Here is a 20,125-nt window from a genome sequence, read left to right as displayed (position 1 = left end):
AGGAAACAATCAATTATTCCAACACAATATTACACAGACAATCAAGAGATCACTATGCTAAGCATGACTGAATCAGTGCAAAGAACTCCTAACAATACCTTCTATTCTCATGAAAATGTCAGAGTCTAACTTGAACACCCCTCACCAAGATAAACATATAACACTCAGCACTCAAGTGTTTGGGGGAGTAACAATCACTCAATCCATCACAGCAATAACACTACCATAAGCTTGATCATATTCTCAAAAATTCTTAAAATTGAAGAATCAAACACATGCATCAATTGATCAAAAGGACTTCACAGGTTGTAACTTGGCCGGGTTAATGGGTAGGAATATATGGAAAGTAGCTCAAACAACAATGAGATTGAAAAACTGGTATTATGTCATTTTTAACATATTCAACTCAATGATTTTTTTTTTTTTGCTCCACTCAGATTCCCACAGAATTTCGGGAATTAATTCCTATCAACCATTTTTTTCTTTACAATCATCCTTTTTCTTTTTCTTGCTTTTTCTTTTCTTTTTCTACCTTTTTTTTAAGGGAATATATGAAATTTTCCCTCCTTTAATTATTTGACCTCTATGGAGCTTACCTCAATTTCTTTGTTTATTTTCAACACATCAGTAATTCAATCTCAATCAAGGTAAGTTATATGGATATAGGCTAAGCAATCAGCGGGAATTATGAACAAAAAGGTTCAGGCTCAAAGGGGTTAGCAAATGGAAAAATTCATACAGGTGGTTATTTTTGGCCAATAGCTAACAAGAACAAAATGCCTTTATCATATCAATCAATACATGTATAATAGAGAAACAAAGCAAGTTCTAGAATGCTATCACAGTGAGGTCTCTCAGAATAAATAAGTGTTTAAGCACAAAACATCACCAGCTATGATGTCAAGCTAAACTTCCAAAAAACATCAGGCATCATTAATCATTCAAGCACAAAATTTAGACAAACGAGCAATCATGAAATCTACTTAAACCACAAGAAAGAAGAAAAACCTGCACAATAGAACAAACAGTGGCATATAGAAGAAACTATAATGCGCACATTAAAACATCAGAGAAAGATATACTAACACAAAGTAACTAAAAAGAAAAAATACGAAACAGAAAAATAAACTAATATACAAGATCTCCATCAGCAAGGAGATAAACTCAACCCTCCATGTCATCCCCCTCAGCAGCGTGGGATGACTCAGCAAATGGAAGGTCTGGTGGTACTGGTTGCCTTGGTGTATGAGACCACCATTCCCAGATTTGCTCCAAACCATGGAGCCATGTTAAGAACTCTTTGAAATTTTGATTTTTCCGAGAGATAGAGTCTCGGTGTCTCTTGTCAAACTTCAGCTCTTGATGTCTCTTCCAACTTGTATCAAAGAGTTTCACTACCTCCTTTCTTAATACCTTCTTCATTATAGGATGACGCCTCCTTTTGGATTTCCTCCCATGTTTGTCATCATCCTCATTGGGGATTTTGTTGGTATGGGAAGAGGGATCTTTATTTTTCAATTCAGTTTCCTCTTCCTTCAATGCTTCAATCACCACCTCCTTATTAGCCAAGAAGACATTTTTCTGAGGTTGAGGAAGCTCCTCCAATTCCACCTTTATGGCACCATCTTCCTTGGCATCATCCGCTGCACTTTGTTTTTCTTTTACTTCAAGGCTAAAACAATCATCTTTGTGAGAAGACTGTTTTAGAGAATCAAAGACATTGATGGTAACGGTCTCATCATTCATTCTTAGCTCAAGCTTCCCCTTTTCAACATCAATTAGTGCCCGAGCAGTGGCCAAGAAAGGTCTACCCAACAAAAGAGGCATTTCAACTCCCCCTTCCATATCCAACACTACAAAATCAGCAGGAAAGATGAACTTGTCCACCTTCACAAGAACATCTTCAATAATACCACTAGGCTTCCTCAAAGACTTATCAGCAAGTTGAAGAGATGCTAAAGTAGGCTTCAACTCGGTGATCCCCAAGGAATTACAAATAGAAAGGGGCATCAAATTAATGCTAGCCCCTAGATCACATAATGCTCTGCCAATTTTTTTGTTACCAATTTCAACAGAAATATTGAAGCTCCCTGGATCATGACGCTTAGGCGGGAACTTCTTTGTAATAATAGCACTACACTCCTCAGTGAGTGTCACCGTTTGGCATTCTTGCAACTTGTGCTTTCTTGACAACAAATCCTTCATGAACTTGGCATAATTTGGCATGCTAGTCAAGGCTTCAGCAAAAGGGATATTGATATGCAATTTCTTGAATATATCAAGAAACCTTCCATATTGTTGCTTCTGATCCTCCTTCTTGAATCTGTCAGGATAAGGTGCCATGGCTCTCACATATTCAGGACTCAACTCAAACTTCTTCTTTTCAACTGGCTTCTCCACTTCAGCAGGTTTTTTAATTTCTTTTTCTGGCTCCTTAACCTCCTTTAGCTTCTTTTCAGCTTCCATATTTATTCTCGGCTTTTCTGGAGCTGCTACCACTTTTCCACTTCTAGTTGTGATAAACATACAATCCTCCTTGGGATTTGTAACTGTGTTACTAGGAAAAGTACCTGGAATTCTTTCTGAAACTTGCTTTGCCAATTGGCCTATCTGATTCTCCAGGTTCTTTATGGAAGCATTTGTATTTTTGTAGTTGGCTCTAGTCTCCTCCATAAAGGTATTAGTGGTCTGAGCCATCTCATTAGAAGTCTTGGCCATTTGTGCAAAGGCTTTTTCCCACTCAGCAGGCTCTCGTTGTTGACTCTGTGAAGGCTGATTATAAGTATTAGATTTAAAATCCATGCCAACTCCCTGAGCTCTCCGCTGAAAATTGTTACCACCACCAGAAAAATTCTGATTTCTCTGAAGATTTGGCTGCTGAGGGCGCTGGTCATACCATATACCATTCACCTGCATTTGTTGAGGTGAATCAGAAGAAGCAAGAGATGGACATTCATTAGGAGCATGACTGTCCGTACAGTAGTCACAGACAAAGGCAACAGACTGAGCTTGAACTCTCGCGATCTGCATCTTATCAAGCCTGGAAGTCAAACTAGCCATTTGTTGAGCTAGCAATTTATTTTCAGCCAGAACTGACTCATTACCTTCTAGATGAAGGCTACCTTTCTTAGACTTTGAAGATACCCCTTGATTTTCATTCCTGGCCATCCTCTCTATCAGCTCCAGAGTTTCATTCGCCCTCATGGTTTTAATAGTACCACCAGCTGCACCATTCAAAACCATTCTATCTTCAGGTGTGATGCCATTGAAAAATATTCTGACTTGATTACCAGCAGTCAAATTATAATGAGGGCACCTCCTCATCAAGTCCTTGAACCTGTTCCAGGCTGCACACAATGTTTCACCCTCAGTTTGAGTGAAGTTGGTGATATCATTCACCATTTGATTGTATCTCTCCATGGAAAAGAACTCTGCAAAGAACTTTGTAGACAAATCCTCCCATGTAGCAATGCTCCGTGCAGGCTGCCTCTCCAGCCAGCTAAGTGCTTCTCCCTTTACAGCAAAAGGGAATAATCTCAACCGGATAGCATCATCAGACACCCGAGGGTGCTTGGTTGAGTCACATATCATTAAGAACCGGTTTATGAACCTGTGAGGATCCTCATGCTCATCTCCTCCAAATTGAACTCTCTCCACCAACTGAATTATGGAAGACTTCAACTCCCAATTATTGTCAGCAATATTCGGTTGGACAATACTTGAATTAGGCCTGTTGAAGGCTGGAGTGAGGATGGTATCCATAAGTGGATTTTCAGCTTCATTATTCGCTGCCATGGTTGGGATTTCAGGTGCTTCTTCAGATTGAGCACTTGGCACTTTTGATTTCTTCTGAGCAAGTCTTCTGTTTCTCCTTTCAAACCTTGTAATTTCAGGATCAAATAACAATTTTGTAGGATCAACCTTGCCTCGCATAAAACTTCAAGAAAAGATTAGTAGCAATGTTCAAAACAAATTAAAACAAGAACAGAAGAAAATAAAATAATCACAAAAAGAAAGAAAAATCTTGAAATTCAAAATTATAAGATATAAGAAATCACAATCCCCGGCAACGGCGCCAAAAACTTGATGCTCACCGGCAAGTGTACCGATCGTTCAAGTAATAAAGTGATAAGTAAGTTATCGTCTCCACAGGGATTGTGAGCGAATATCTTATAAACGTCCTTTCAAGATATAAAACCCAAGTGATTTGAAGAACAATAGAAATTAAAGACAAAGACGTATTTTTGTATTTTAAAAATAAGAGAATGATGCAAAATGATTTGGATAAAAATATGAGAAATATTGTAGCTATAGCGCACTCACCTTATGATCCCCACTTCTTACTTTGGATTGATTCACAATATTTATTCATATAATTACTCGGATAAATTATTATCTAAAAATATTTATTAGTTAACCCTCAATTCCTTGCAAGGTTAACCCTTTAATCCCCAATTGGAACCCCAATTCCTTGCAATGTTCCTCATGGTATTAAGCAATGAACGCAATAATTTAAGCATCCGCAATTAAATACACATCTATTCCTAGCATGCATACCAATTGTTGTCCTACCCCCTTTCAAGATGAAAACCCCAATATTCCTATCTAGGGTTCTAACCTTCAAACTATTCCCAACTATCAGATTGATCAGTTCTAATAAAGAGAATAGGAAATACGCACAAGGTAGAGACAAAGATAATTATACAAATGAATAAAACTAAATCAATCCATCGTAACAAGGGTTCACATAGGGCTCGTGACCCTAACTACAATAAAAGAGAATTAGCTAAGCATAATCATGGCTAACAATAATCCAATATTCCAAAGTATAAAATTACAGAGAAATAGATGAAGAAGAAGAACTGTGGAAGAATCCTTTTGAGCTCTGCCGTCGGTCTCCTTCTGAAGAAATAGATCTCTGAATTGTCTCGAATGTCTTGGAATGGTGGCAGACCACCCTTTAAATAGGCAACTGGTCAATCAGGTTATAATCTTTGAATTTAATTTCATTAATTTTTCGTTTTGATCATAATTCCACAATTCAAGGACAGCATTTATGACGCCCACACGATCAGTGCCAAATCCGCGATCCGGTCATAATTCCTGAATTTATTCTGATTAATTTTCTGTTTTTCATCATAATTCCACAATTCAAGGATTGCATTCATGACGCCCGCACGATCAGCGCCAAATCCGTGACTCCACAAATCAAGGACTTTTAACCTAATTTCTATGCAAAGTCTCCTATTTATAAGCCTTTTTTTCTTCTTCCAAAAAGACCCTCGTGGAATCGCGTCAACAGGCTTTTTATAATTTTCAATTCTTTTTCCTGTAAAAATACAATTAATAGGTAAATATTATTGACATAGAAAGAATCAATATAAATAGCAAATATGTCTTGAAATTGCTCTTTAATGACTCAATTCTTATCAATTTAATTATGGAAAAACCACACTTGCCAGAGGCACATCAGAAAGAAATTGTGTTGGTAGAAGAACTTGAGTCTCAAAAGGAAATTTGCTGCTATGATGCTGGCGAAAAACATAGACACTCTACGTCCATATATTGGCAACCTCTGGAGCTATCTGAAGTTGAATTTTGTCCTGAAGTTATTAATCAATATGCAGTTGGATGTGAGAGCAAGATGTCTAGGGAAGGTTTGAAGACAAAAGTAAGAAAACATCTAGCATATCTTGGATGGAAAATTGAGTGGACTATACACAAAAATTATCCTGGGCAAAGACGATATAGGTACAAGTCACCAGATTCACAGGACAAGAAGGTTTACTATTCAATTCCTCAAGTTTGTAGTCATCTGAGAAAGGAGTCCAACATGAATTTTGTGTTGTCCCAAAATGACCAGAGCAGGATGCATTCTACAGTTGACAATAATCTTTCAAGTCTAGATGTTCATCATCTGATTGGGGCATCCTCTCCTGTCGAAGTTGTAGCTGAATCACATACTCCAGATGGTTTACCAATTGGGAATACAAATCATAAACGCACCAGGAAATTAAAGGCATGCCCACCAAAGCATAAGAGGAATGGATTACCTACAAGGGTGCAGAACGTAAATTCCCCTTGTTTGTCACATCGAAATGTTTTGTCTTGGTTAATAGAAAGCAACATGGTATTGCCAAGATCTAAGGTCTACTATCGGGGAAAAGGAGGCAAGAACACTCACGACATTGAAGGGATGGTAACTCTTGATGGAATCAAGTGTAGCTGTTGTCAGAATGCATATAGACCTGGTGCCTTTGCAATTCATGCTAGTGGTTGTTATGACTGCAGGCCTTGTGCTAGTATATTTTTTAGGGATGGTAGGTCACTCTTGGATTGCATGATACAACTAATGCATAAAAATTGGGTAAGGGAAGCTTTGGAAAAACAATGCAATGATGTGTCAAGGTGAAAATGACAATTGTTCTGTTTGTCATGATGGTGGTGAACTTATTTTATGTGACAAATGTCCGTCTGCATTTCATAAGGAGTGTCTTGGGTTGGAGGTATATTAACTGCTTTCCTTCTCAATCATGTCATATTAAATGTTATCTTGTGGTTACTTCAATTATGTACTTTCATACCAATAACTTGGTCTTGGTTCCGCTTGTGTAGGATATCCCTAATGGTGACTGGTTTTGTCCATCATGTCGTTGCGGGATTTGCAGCCAAATCAAAATCCAAGGGACTGAAGATGGAGATTTTCTTACTTGCATTCAATGTGAACATAAGTGTAAGCTGATAATTCCTTTTGTGTGCATTAATCCATATGTTGATGAATATTGTAATGCTGATGGTGTCATATTTGTCAACCCTATGTAGATCACATTGGATGCCTGACAAATAGAGCAAGAGATAAATCAAGAATATATTTGAAAAATTGGTTATGTGGAGAAGAGTGTGAACAAGTACATTATATCCACCTCCCTATTTTCTTATATGTTTATGAAAAATTTAATCATATTTTTCCTGAAGAATTGAGATCTCTGCCTTTTCTTGGATATATTAAGATTTTAGAATCCTGGAAAGCATTACTTTACCATTTTTATCACAACTATATTAAATTATTGACAATTATTTCCTCTTATGTACCTGAGGTTTAATAGAATTAATGCTTTCAAGTCTAGGAATGAGCTCTTTATTCAGATCATGCTTGCTTTCAATTATGGTTTTCATTTAATAGATAATTAGCTAGTCAACAATGAGTGAATTTTGTGATGGGTAAAGGTTAAAGTTTATTTACAAAAAAAAAAGGTTAAAGTTTAATGCCAATGAAACATTTAAGGCTGTGTGTGATCAGTATACACTGCTAGAAATATTTTTAGGACATTGGTTACACTCTATGTTTACTTGTGTATGTTTTTTTGCAGATATATGCAAGCCTTCATCAACTATTAGGAAAACCAGTTTTAGTGGGTCCCGACAACCTAACTTGGACATTGGTGAAGTGTGTCAACTCTGAGAGCTGTGATGTTGGTGGTACTAAAATTGACTTGTTGGCAGAGAGTTATAGCAAACTCAATGTTGCACTTTCAGTGATGCATGAATGTTTTGAGCCCTTAAAGAACCCTTTCTCTAATAGAGATCTCATGGATGACATTATATTCGGTAAAAGGTCAGAAATTCTTATCCTTCAATTCATCTTCATAATATATTTTTAGAATTCTTAGCATATTGTTTTTGTGTCACACTCATTATTCATGCTTAAAACCTCTTGTCTTCATAATCTAAATGATGCTTGGAGTATTGTTTAAAGAGTAAAACAAGGGATTTTGGTAATTTGTTTGAAAGATGGTTCTAGTGGGGAAATTCTTTGTCTTTCTGTGTTCATTTGTTTTCAATGTCAAAGGATTTTTTTCTTGGGATTGGTAATCTTGGTAGGTGATTCATAGATATGGGGATTTGTTACTGTTAACTATCAAAATACAAGAGGCATTTGACTGTAATCCTTGTGTTAACTACACGAAGGAGATTTCATTTATATATTAAACCAAATAAGAAATACAAAGACATATATATAATGTGGGACTTCTATGACACTATTTACAGCAACACTCCCACTCAAGCTGGAGCATATAGATCGTATGCACCAAGCTTGTTACATATCTGATCTATCCTAGGTCCTCTCAAAGACTTAGTGAATACATCGGCTAATTGATCATTTGAGTTGACAAAACGAATGACTATATCTCCTGAGAGAACCTTTTCTCTAAGGAAATGACAATCTATCTCAATGTACTTAGTCCTTTCAAGAAACACTGGATTTGAAGCAATATGCAAAGCAGCTTGATTATCACAAATGAGAGATGCTGGGCCAGTGTCTCCAAACTTGAGTTCTTTTAGTAGTTGTTTTAACCAGATGAGTTCATAGGTAGCTGTGGCCATGGAGCGATATTCTGCTTCAGCACTTGATCTAGCAACTACACTTTGTTTCTTACTTCTCCAGGAAATCAAGTTATCTCCAACGAATACACAATACCCAGAAGTGGATCTTCTATCAATAGGAGAACCTGCCTAATCAACACCTGAGTATCCCACAACTCTGGTATGACCTTTGTTTTCATAGAGAAGACCTTTGGCAGGAGCAGGCTTGATGTACTTGAGGATACAGATTACTGCATTCCAGTGATCTTCATAAGGAGAATTCAAGAACTGACTTACTACACTGACTGCAAAGGAAATGTCTGGTCGAGTAACTGTGAGATAGTTTAGTTTCCCAACCAATCTTCTATACCTTTCTGGATCTGAAAATAGCTCCTCCTGATTTGGCAAAAGCTTGACATTTGGATCCATAGGAGTATCGACAGGCTTAGCATTCAACAGAGCTGTCTCCTCAAGAATATCCATAGCATATTTTCTCTGTGATAGTACAATGCCATCTTTGGATTGGGCCACTTATATCCCTAAGAAATATCGGAGTCTTCCAAGGTCCTTTGTTTGAAAATGATGGCATAGAAGTTGTTTTATCTGAGTTATGCCATGATTATCATAACCTGTAATGATAATATCATCAACATATACCACCAAATAAATAGAACCTAAATCAAAGTGTCTATAAAATACTGAGTGATCAGCCTCACTTCGAGTCATGCCAAACTGTTGTACAACAGTGCTAAACCTTCCAAACCAAGCCCAGGGAGACTGCTTGAGACATACAAGGATTTTCGGAGACGACAAAGCATTCTTTATGTTCAGTTGATACATAGGCCAGTGATGAATGACTGCCATAGTAATAAAGAGGCGAACAGAAGTCATTTTCGCCACGGGAGAAAACGTGTCACCATAATCGAGGCCAAATACCTGAGTATAACCTTTAGCCACCAATCAGGCCTTGAGACGGTCCACCTGACCATCAGGACCAACTTTGACCGTGTATATCCATCGACTACCAACAATAGACTTCCCAGAGGGAAGGGGAACCAGATCCCAGGTACCAATGCTCTGAAGTGCAAACATCTCATCAATCATGGCCTGTCGCCATCCAGAATGTGATAACGCCTCACCTGTAGTCTTAGGAATAGATACAGAAGAAAGAGAAGAGATGCAAGCAAAATGGGATTGCGAAAGTGATAACACATATTTTGTTACACTTATTTGTTACTCTTGATTAGTATTTTTAGGATTTATTTGAATAAAATAATGATTGTTAGAGTTAATTTAGGTTTTTAGTTTTTAATTGGGTTTAATTTATTTTCGTCAGAATTTTTCAGCTTTACGTTACTTCTGTATTTTGGCAATATCTCGGTCCATAGTTGTCGGATTGACTCCGTTCTTGTTGGGTTTTTCAGATAACACAGAGAGCTACAATTCTTATGCAGAGGTCTAAGCCCAATTCGGACTAGAAGCTGGTCGATTTCGGACACCAAGTTGGACGCGTTTTGCTGAAGTTTTGTTTGACTATTGGGCTTGTAATTTAAATTAAAACCCAATTACTTAAGTGGCCCAAAGCCAAGTTTTATTGTTTCATTTTATTTTATTCGGTTTTTTTTATTTTATGTTTGGGCTGGAGCGATGAAACCCTAGCCGTCCTGCGTGACGGCTATTTAAAGGGGACTCTAGAAAACCCTTAATAGTCAGTTTTTACAACAGAGAAGTTCTCTCTGAGTTTTTATTCAATTGTGTTCTTCATCTTTTTTCTTCTTCTTCTTTTTATTTCAATTATGTTTACCTTAGCCATGCGAGGCTAAGAACCTTTTAATCAACCTAAGGGTAATGGATTCCATGGATTGGTCTTGAGGATCTGCGTTTATTTCAAATCAGTTTTGTTTCCCTTCCCAACTCAGATTGATATCGTGCGATCGTGGATATTCAATCTGAGGTTTGCGATTGCGATTATGGAAAGGGATTAATCATCAGATTTGATGATTAGGTTGATTGACCCTATGACCTTAAATCAAGCGGGCTGATACTCTGCGATTGTATGAGTAGAAGCATCGTCTTTGATCAAATGCTAAGCGATCGCTTAGAGAGGGTTGTCAATTGGAAATAAGGATTCTGATTCGATTGACAAATCAATCACGATTCTGATATCTTCTTATCCGAGGAAAGACGTCCATGGAACCCAAACCTTAGGTTGGTTATTTTTAATTACGAACTTTTATTCCGAATTTATATTCTGCCTTTTTAATTATTGAATCAAAATCCAAAACCCCCCTTTTAATTTTCTGTTCTCATAAGCGATTTTAACCAAAACAATTTCCTTGAGAGACGACTTAGGGTTTCCACTTTACTGCAAATTTTCTGAACCCTAAAGAATTAATTTTTAATTTGCGCGAGTTCGACAGCTCGTGTCAGAAAGACGATGATAACTCAGATTTATTAAATACCTGGGAGGGGGCGAGAATCACGAGTACCTTTCCGGAGTGCAATGGGTAGATCAATGTCAGACGGAAGGATCGCAGTTGCCAGAGGAGATGATGACAGAAGTGAGTCCACAGGAGCCTCAGTAACAATAGGGGCAGGGTCTTGGGGAACAGGTGGACGTTGCCGACGATGATAAACCTTGAGGGGGAACATGGGTGGGGAAATCTAAAGAAGGAGGTGGTGAAGGTATATATTGAACTGAAAACAGGGGGTAAAGGTAGCTGAGTAGCAACAGAGTCACTGGGAAAGAAGGAGGAGTCAAAGAATGGGATAAACTCAAAGAAAGTAACACCCGCCGAGACAAAGTAACGACGAAGACTGGGAGAGTAACAACGATAACCTTTTTGTGAGCAAGGATAACCCAGGAAAATACATTTATGTGACTTAGCAGATAACTTGTCAAGACCAGGACTGAGATTATGGACAAAAAAAGTAGAACCAAAGACGTGAGGAGTGAGTGGGTACAAAGGTTGATGGGAAACAACATAGAATGTGGTACCTGGTTATTAAGTATGGAGGAAGGCATACGATTAATGAGGTAACAAGTTGTGAGGACAACATCGCCCCAATACTGGAGGGGGATATGACCATGCAACAAAAGTGTCCGAGTAGTTTCAATGAGGTGACGGTTCTTGCGTTCAGCAACCGCATTTTGTTGAGGGGTGTGTGAACATGATGTCTGGTGAAGGATGTCCTGAGACGCAAAGAATGTTTGAAATTGATGAGACAAATATTCACGAGCATTATCACTTCGAAAAATGCGAATCGAAACACCAAATTGAGTAAGAATTTCATTAAAGAACTTGTTAAAGATGGAAAACAATTCAGACCGATTTTTTATTAAAAATAACCAAGTACATCGAGAATGATCATCAATAAAAGTTACAAAATATCTGTACCCCATAGTGGAAACGGTACGACTAGGACCCCAAATATCTGAATGAACTAAAGCAAAAGGAGACGAAGACCGACGACTGACACGATAGGGAAACGAACTACGAGTGTGCTTCCCTAACTGACATGACTCACAAGACAAACTAGATAAATTTGAGAAACGTGGGATCATCTTCTGGAGCATAGCAAGACTCGGATGACCTAACTGAGCGTGGATAGTAAGCGAAGAATCCACAACAGAGCACACTGGGATAGAAGTGGAAAGCTGCTAAAGGCCGTTGGACTCAGATCCGACGCAAAATGACAGACTCTTTAGTGAAGGAAATAATACAGTCAAGGGATTGAGTCAAGCAACTAATGGAAATAAGGTTGAAAGGAGAATTAGGAACATAAAGCACATTGTTAATGTGAATAGAAGGAAAAAGGAGAACAGTGCCAATTTCTTGGGATTGAACCAGTGACCCATTAGCCATAGTGATACTGGGCAGGGGACCAGACGTACAAAGAGAGGTAAATAAAGAGTTATTACCAAAAATATGGTCAGATGCACCAGAATCGAGAATCCATGAACCAAGATAGGGAGAGTGAGAAAAACCAGCAAAGGAATTACCCGTGTGTGCTCCAGAGGCAGTGGTACCAGGAGGACGCTTCTCTTTATACCATTGCAAGAAGTCAGTGAGAATAGACGGAGGTGGCTGTGGTCCAGCAATCAAAGCAGAATCCGAGGCATGAGCAACACTCTGAGCAAAATTAGCGGAGTGAGGAGGGCGACCGTGAAGATCCCAGCAATGATCAATAGTATGACCCGACTTGTTGCAATGAGTGCAGAGAAAGCGTATCGTAGAGGGTTTTCGTCCACGTGCATAACCCTTGGAGACAAGGGCATATGGGTCAATTGAAGAGGGAGCAAATATTGCAGGCTCCATAGCAGACTTAGGTGGAATTCGAAGCAACGTAGACCAAACAGAGTCCAGGGATGGAACATTAGTAGAGCCCAAGATCTGATCCTCGTTGATAGAGTACTCTGGGGGAAAGCCATAAAGAGCCATGAGCATGAAGAATGTGCTGCGTTGCTCAAGTTCCTTAGCAGGGTCTGCAGCAGGCGGTAAAAGTTCATTGAAATCATGAAGGAGACCCTGAACTTTTCTCAAATAAGCAGACATAGAGACATCAAGGTGTTGAGCAGCAATAGTAGTGATCAAATTTTGACAAACACCATAGAGTCGTTGAGTGTCATTGGTATAAAGTGGCTTGGCCTGACGACAAACAGACTCACAAGTGACGTGAGCACAGAAAATCTGCTTCAATGACGGGTGGATGGTAGACTTGATGATGCTACATAACTGAGCATCAACCTTTTTCCAATGAGGGCATACATCTACTGAGATGGACTCAGCCTTAGTAATGAGATGGTCAGTATAATCCTGTCCATCAAGCCAAAGTCGGAGATCAGAAGCCCAAAAGTCATAATTGGAGCCATCCAACTTGTCGACGTTCAACGGAACATTAACACAATTAGTAAAAACAGGCGTGTCATTCTTTTGAGAACCCTTGGATGCATCGTGGAGTGACGAATCAGCCATAGGTCACCTAAAACAAAAATAAACAGCAACGAAAAACAAAGAAACATGCGTGAATAGAAACCAACAAGGGAAAAGACGCTGTAGGAAGCTGGAACGAAGTCGTAACAACAAAGTGAGGACAGATCCAGGTGCGCAAAGAGAAGACGAGTTGAACCGTGGTGGTCAGAAGTCCAGCCGAAGCTGCACGTGCCTCCACGCGGCACTGCAAGAGAACGACTACAGTGGCTTTCTCACGTGCGTGAGAGCGCGTGGCTTGGAGTTTGGAGGTGGGTCCTGGACAGAGAGGACCACCTTGTTGTGGCGGTCAGAATGATGGGTGTTTTGTCAGAAAAATTGCCGGAAAAGTCATCGGAGACGGCGGCCAGCGACGGTCAATGGCGGTTCCTGACAGCGAGAGTGATCAGATAGGTTCTTAGACGAGAGATGGAAGCCGGAAACAGACAGATATGACGATTTTCGGAAAAAAAAATTTACTCGGCGGACAGTGGTCCACCGGAAAGATGCGGATTAGGATTCCTCTTGTCAGGCTCTAGATACCATGTTAACTATCAAAATACAAGAGGCATTTGACTGTAATCCTTGTGTTAACTACACGAAGGAGATTTCATTTATATATTAAACCAAATAAGAAATACAAATACATATATACATTGTGAGACTTCTATGACATTATTTACAGCAACAGTTACATTTAAAATGAGAAGATCGTGTGCAATCTTCACTCATTTAGCATTTATACGAATTACTAACAAATTTGTTTACAAGTATAAATTATCATATGTGATCATAATACCTTTCTCTAAGTTGTGTTGCATTTTGGTATATTCTCTGAGCCAATGCCTGATATTTGTACTTTGGAACTTTGTAGGTCGGAGCTTAATCGATCAAATTTTCAGGGTTTCTATGTTGTAATTATGGAGAGAAATGAAGAATTGGTTAGTGTGGCAGCTGTTAGGTGAGTATAGGATATGCTACTAATAAGTATCTAGTAGATCATGTAATTGCATTTCCCGTTTTAGCTGCAGTTTTTTATACCTAGACATTTCATGATATTCTGACTTGCCATTTCATTTTCTAGGATATTTGGACGAAAGGTAGCAGAAGTACCTCTCGTAGCTACCAGATTTTTGTATCGTGGACTTGGAATGTGTCGCATTTTAATGGATGAGCTTGAAAAGGTAATATAAAAAGCACACAAATTTATGTATGAACACATTGTTTCTTGAAAAATTAAAAAAATAAATATATATTTCCTACTTCATTAATCTGTCATATATAATGCATTTTTCTTTTTGGATAAAGCATGTTAGGACAAAAGTAGTGGAACATTTTTCCTTTTTGAGTCATAAGAACACTCTAATCTCTATTAAAAATTTAGGTTTGATCACTATGCATATAATCGTTTTAACTTCATCCATATTGTATATCATCATTATAGAATCGGGAGATTGTCATACTATATAGTCACTGAAGTTGAAAATATCTGTATTCAGTTCTGATGTAGAATTTGTCTGCTATGTATTAAAACTGATTACAATATCAAATTTTACTTTATTAAAAAAATCCACAGTTCCAGTAATTTCTTTAGTATGGTTTTCTGACTTGAATTTTTCTTTCATCAGAAACTCACGCGACTAGGAGTGGAGAGGATAGTTTTGCCTGATGTTCCTAATATGCTTGAAACATGGACAAAATCTTTTAATTTCGTGAAGATGACAAGTTTTGAGAGATCACAGTTTTTGGATTACGCTTTCCTATATTTTCCAGGAACTGTCATATGTCAGAAGCTGTTGACAACTCTTCCATCCCAGATTTGACTTTAACAAGAGCTTTGTAAGTTTGTTTTTGCAAAGGATATAAGTAAACAGTTTCCTCACTAGCTGGATTACAACTTTAATGTTTCACATTGTAGAGAGCCATCCAGATCTACGCAGTTATTTCTCTGCCAGTATAGCATTGGTTCTGACAAGTCCAGTACCCAATATAAAGTTGACCAACAAGAAGAGATTCACAAGAATGGAATGATGTATATGAAAGTGGAGGAGTACGTCTAAGTTCTAACTATACAATAAAATAAATATGATATTGTATGGGAGACATACTGTAATGACAATCTGAACAATTCTTTTAGATCTTAAAGTAAAATTTGTTTTCATGGTAATTGATGTTCTTGCAATCTCTTCGGGCGCATATAACACACATGATAATAATAAATTTGTTACATTATTGCTGAGAAACTAGGTCTTGAAATGACTTGTATAATAACCCACATTAGTAATTTGTGTAAACGTGAATTTCGTGTGGATTTGTGGAAGATTTGAAGGGATTTGTGTAAGATTTGAATAGATTTGTGTGATAATATTATGAATGAGAATGTAATTCTTACCAATCTAGTCATTAGGGACCCAAATGAAATTATGGGAAAAGTATAGAGGCCAAAATACAAATATGGTAAAGTTTAAGGACCAAATCACAAATAAGCAAAAGTTGACCTAAACTTAATTTTGATGTCATAATAAGATATTTAGAAAATTTCATGGGTGTTAAATGATGTTATTATGGATTAAATCCTTTTAGAATTTATGTTATAACTTAATAAAGATACAAGGACCTAATTGCAAAATTTAAGAAGATTTAAGTGGTCACAAGATTAACCTTTCTTATAATTAAAACTTAAGACACTTAAGTTAGCATTTTTCATCTTCTTCCATTCGAAATTGCAGCTCCAAATAGTAGCCCATCGTGAACTCCATAGGAAAGCAAGACAAGCTTAGAACACCATGATTTAGCCACTAAAATCTATAGCAGCTTTGACAAGAAATGATTCTTGCAACCTTGAAAACAAATCCCTAGCCTTAGTTTCCTTCGAGGAACTCTTGTTTGGAAGATCTCTCATCATCTTCCCTTCGACCTACATGTCCATAGAGGCTAGGATGAGTTTTTAGTTGATTTGAAGCTTGAAGATTAATCCTTTGATGACTTGGAGTATAACTATAGTAAGAAACTTGAGTTTAAACCAATGATTTTTGAGGTTTGATTTCTAAGTTCTCATGGTGATTTTGAGTGTTAGATGACCATGGTTATTGTTGTTGTTTTGATGGGAATATTGTCTCTTGATTGATTTAGAGTTGAAAGCCATAAGTTGTTGGTGTTGGAGGCTTGAAATCTTGATGGATTCATTAAGTAATCCATTTGGCCATCTTGTGGAGAAATGCCTTGGAAGCTTCCTTAATTTGGATTGAAGCTTGGAAGCTACTCTTGATGTTATTTCAATGCAGTATTGTTAAAGTATTATTATTCCAATCATTGTTCTGCTTTCATTTTCACCAATCATTCAACATTGTAAACACATCTGCAATTATATACAAGGTCTAAGTCATGCAATATAATCACAATATTTAAAATTCCCTTTCTGTTGCATGTAAATTTTTGGCCAAAACTCAAAGTGAGTGAAACCAAGTTTTAAACCATTTTCCACCAATTAAATCACCTCCCAAGCATACTTTACAAACAAGTTAAGCTTCAATCACCCCCACAACATCATGAACTGAACCACACATTCATGAAAACTTCAAAATTTTGATCCATCCAAAAATTTAGTAAAAGTAGTATTTCTTACCTTGAATCAACTCACAAGACTCTAAGGAATGTTTTTCAACCAACCAATGAAGCCAAAGTTGTCTCAAAGTTCATGAACACTCAAAAACCCTCAACTTTCTCAAGAAATGATCTCCTCACACAATGGATTTTAGCAAGTTTGTGAGGAAAAGCAGAGGGGAATAACTCTCATGTTGGGACCTGAGGCTAGATGTGAGTGAAAGTTAATATGTATGTGCAACTCCATGGTTTTGGCTCCTCAAGCACCTTGAAGAAGACATAAATTTTTTACTAAGGAGTGGTCTTGGATTCACTTAAGTGAGCCTTGATTTTGGTCAAAAGGTTTTACCTATATGAAGTTACCATTTTACTCTCATTTAAGCATATAAAATGACATAGTTATCCCTCACTTAAACCTTCACTAATTCATGAATTAATCATCAAGTAAATAATTTAACATTCAATAATGTCTATTATTAGTCTCTTAACAGATGAATTTCAAGTTTTCCGGTAACCTTGTCAAGTTATGATTTTATCCCTAATTTTACACTATTGGTACGTTTCCCAAAAAATACCAAAAATTGAAAATTTTATTTCTAATTCAAATTCATCATTTTAATCACCTAATTATATCCGATTAAGAATTTCACCAGTTAGAGTTATTATAATACCGGTCTCTATATCAAACATTAAGCCCTAAAGGTAATAGGTTTTTTCTGATAAGGATAAGCAAATTATCATTCATCCTATCCTTCCTAGCAAACCCACTCTAGTTAGGATTCTACACCTACATGTAACTCACCTATACATAGAGGACTAAGTCCACCGGGTACACACTTTATGCTCTTTACCTTTTTAGCTGTTATTATGCACAAACCCCTTGCTTTGACTATACCGTTATTATCTGTTCACAGTGATCTATAACCCTTTACGATGTCTCCTCCATAAACATTAGCAAGCATAATAATACGATATACAATTACCTATTACCGGTTGGACATTCCTGATCCTCTCGGATCAATCACTTTGAATAATAATAAAAGCAGTCAATTAATCTATTATGACTTACAAGACCAAACCCTACTCCGTCTATTAAGGGTGCTCGTTATTTTTTATCTATTGCGGACGGCTACAATCATGATGTGTGGATCTATATCCTCAATGACTCCTAAAAATTTTGAAGACAAGTTTTTTTAAAAAACTTTTTGCTAATTTGAATAGAATTGATGACAACTTTAAAAATTTATTTATTTGAATTAATTTTGATTGTTGTTCCATCACGTTCCTCTTACCACACGAAGCAGTCAAAAAATTATCATTACGTTTGAAATATTAATTGTTGTTTAACAAAAATAAAAGAAAAAGAAACATTATAATTTATAATGTGATAAATAATTTCCCACTTAGTCATCATCACCATGATCTCAAACATATATATAAACAAAGAAACAAACAAATCATAATTTGATGTATAACTATCCACTAAATTATCCCACAGTTGCAGCTCTGAACATAATTTACACATACAAAATAGGCTAAAATATAAGTTTTTTTTTTTGAAATATTCCATAGGTTCATCGCTTCGCGACTAGTCCGATTCAGGGCGGGTTCGGGATTAAGGCTTTAAACCCCTCCCAAAGGTGGTACTGGGGAGGTTCGAACACATGCTCTCACACTCCACCTGCTCAGCTCCCATGTACCAACTGAGCTACCACCATTTGGTGGCTAAAATATAAGTTATCCTCTTGAACTTCGACCATGTTTTAAATTACCTTCTTGTACTTTTAATTGTTTCAATTAACCCCCTGTACTTTATAATTGTTTCAAATAAACAATTCTGTTAAATTTTTTACAAACTTTGTTAAACCTCCTCATATGCCCTAAGCCCCAAATCTCAAAAATTTCTTCTCTCTTTTCTTCTACGTTCTCCCATCTCTTATTACAATTTTCTTTGGATCTTTTCTTAGTAGCTTGGGATGATTTCGACTTGGATTAGAGAAGATTAACGTGTCTCTTTTCTTCTATGTTCTCCCATGGTCTCTCTTAAAACATATTAACATCTTCTACGAAGGGGAAACAATCACCGTTGGAAACTTTGTGAATAAATAATCAAGAGCTAAAGAAAAGAGAAACGAAAAGATCATACCAAATCGTAGAAGAAAAGATCATCGCTGGAAACTTTGTGAATAAATAATAACAAGATCATCCCATCCCAAACTTTGTGAAGATTTTTCTACGTTAATCTTCTCTGATCCAAATCGGAATCATCCCAAACTACTAAGAAAAGATCCAAAGAAAATTGTAATAAGAGATGAGAGAACGTAGAAGAAAAGAGAAAAGAAATTTTTGAGATTTGGGGCTTAGGGCATGTGAAGAGGTTTAACAGAGTTTGTAAATTTTTTAATAAAATTGTTTATTTGAAACAATTATAAAGTATAAAGGGTTAATCAAAACAATTAAAAGTACAAGGGGGTAATTTAAAACATGGTCAAAGTTCAAGGGATTAACTTACATTTTAGCCTTCTTGATATTTAATACTTTATATTTATTTTCACCTTTATATAATTATGATTTCCTATATTTAATATTTTCACATTAAATATGGGAAATCATAACCATACAAAGATGGAAATAAATATAACCGTTGAATCGACATAATCGATCTAACGATGAAATTGATTGGTAGTAACATTGATAGTAACCCTAATTGGTTGTTACAATATCATACCCCTTTGTCGTTAACAAAAAAAACACGATTCTCGTATTCGTACTAAAAAAAATAGTCCTGAGGTCTCTAAAAATTGAAGTGGACTCATTTAGTTGAAATCTTGATTCCTCACAAATTCAAAAAGGACCCACATTAGTCCCCCAAAAGGACTAAAATGGATCCACTTTGAATTTTATAGGGACCACAAGAATAATTTTTTTATAAATGGATCCTGTTTTTTAGTATGATCCAAAAGGAACTTTACTAATACTGAAACAAAGAGTCTAAGCAATGATTTGGTTCTTCAAAACGTTTAAAAGAAAAAAAATAAGAAAATGAAAATGCTGGCTATTTGGGCTTTTTGACCCTTTTGCCCCTCATTAAATAATTAATAACCAATTTGCTCCTCTCCCAGAACTATCCACCATCCTGCCCCCATTTAGTCGATTAAGTTGCACTTTTAATCGACTAAATGGGCAAA

At 36.9% G+C, this 20,125-nt stretch overlaps 1 pseudogene; it reads left to right on the top strand.

Moving 5' to 3' along the window:
- Positions 1-5,644: 5,644 nt before the first annotated feature.
- Positions 5,645-15,157, top strand: LOC133302732 (increased DNA methylation 1-like; annotated as a pseudogene).
- Positions 15,158-20,125: the final 4,968 nt, after the last annotated feature.

Source organism: Gastrolobium bilobum, unplaced genomic scaffold (assembly GCF_033153095.1).
Source record: "Gastrolobium bilobum isolate Gb01-03AN ecotype WA unplaced genomic scaffold, APGP_CSIRO_Gbil_v1 utg1285, whole genome shotgun sequence".
NCBI lineage: Eukaryota > Viridiplantae > Streptophyta > Magnoliopsida > Fabales > Fabaceae > Gastrolobium > Gastrolobium bilobum.
This window is presented reverse-complemented; position numbering and strand designations above follow the sequence as displayed.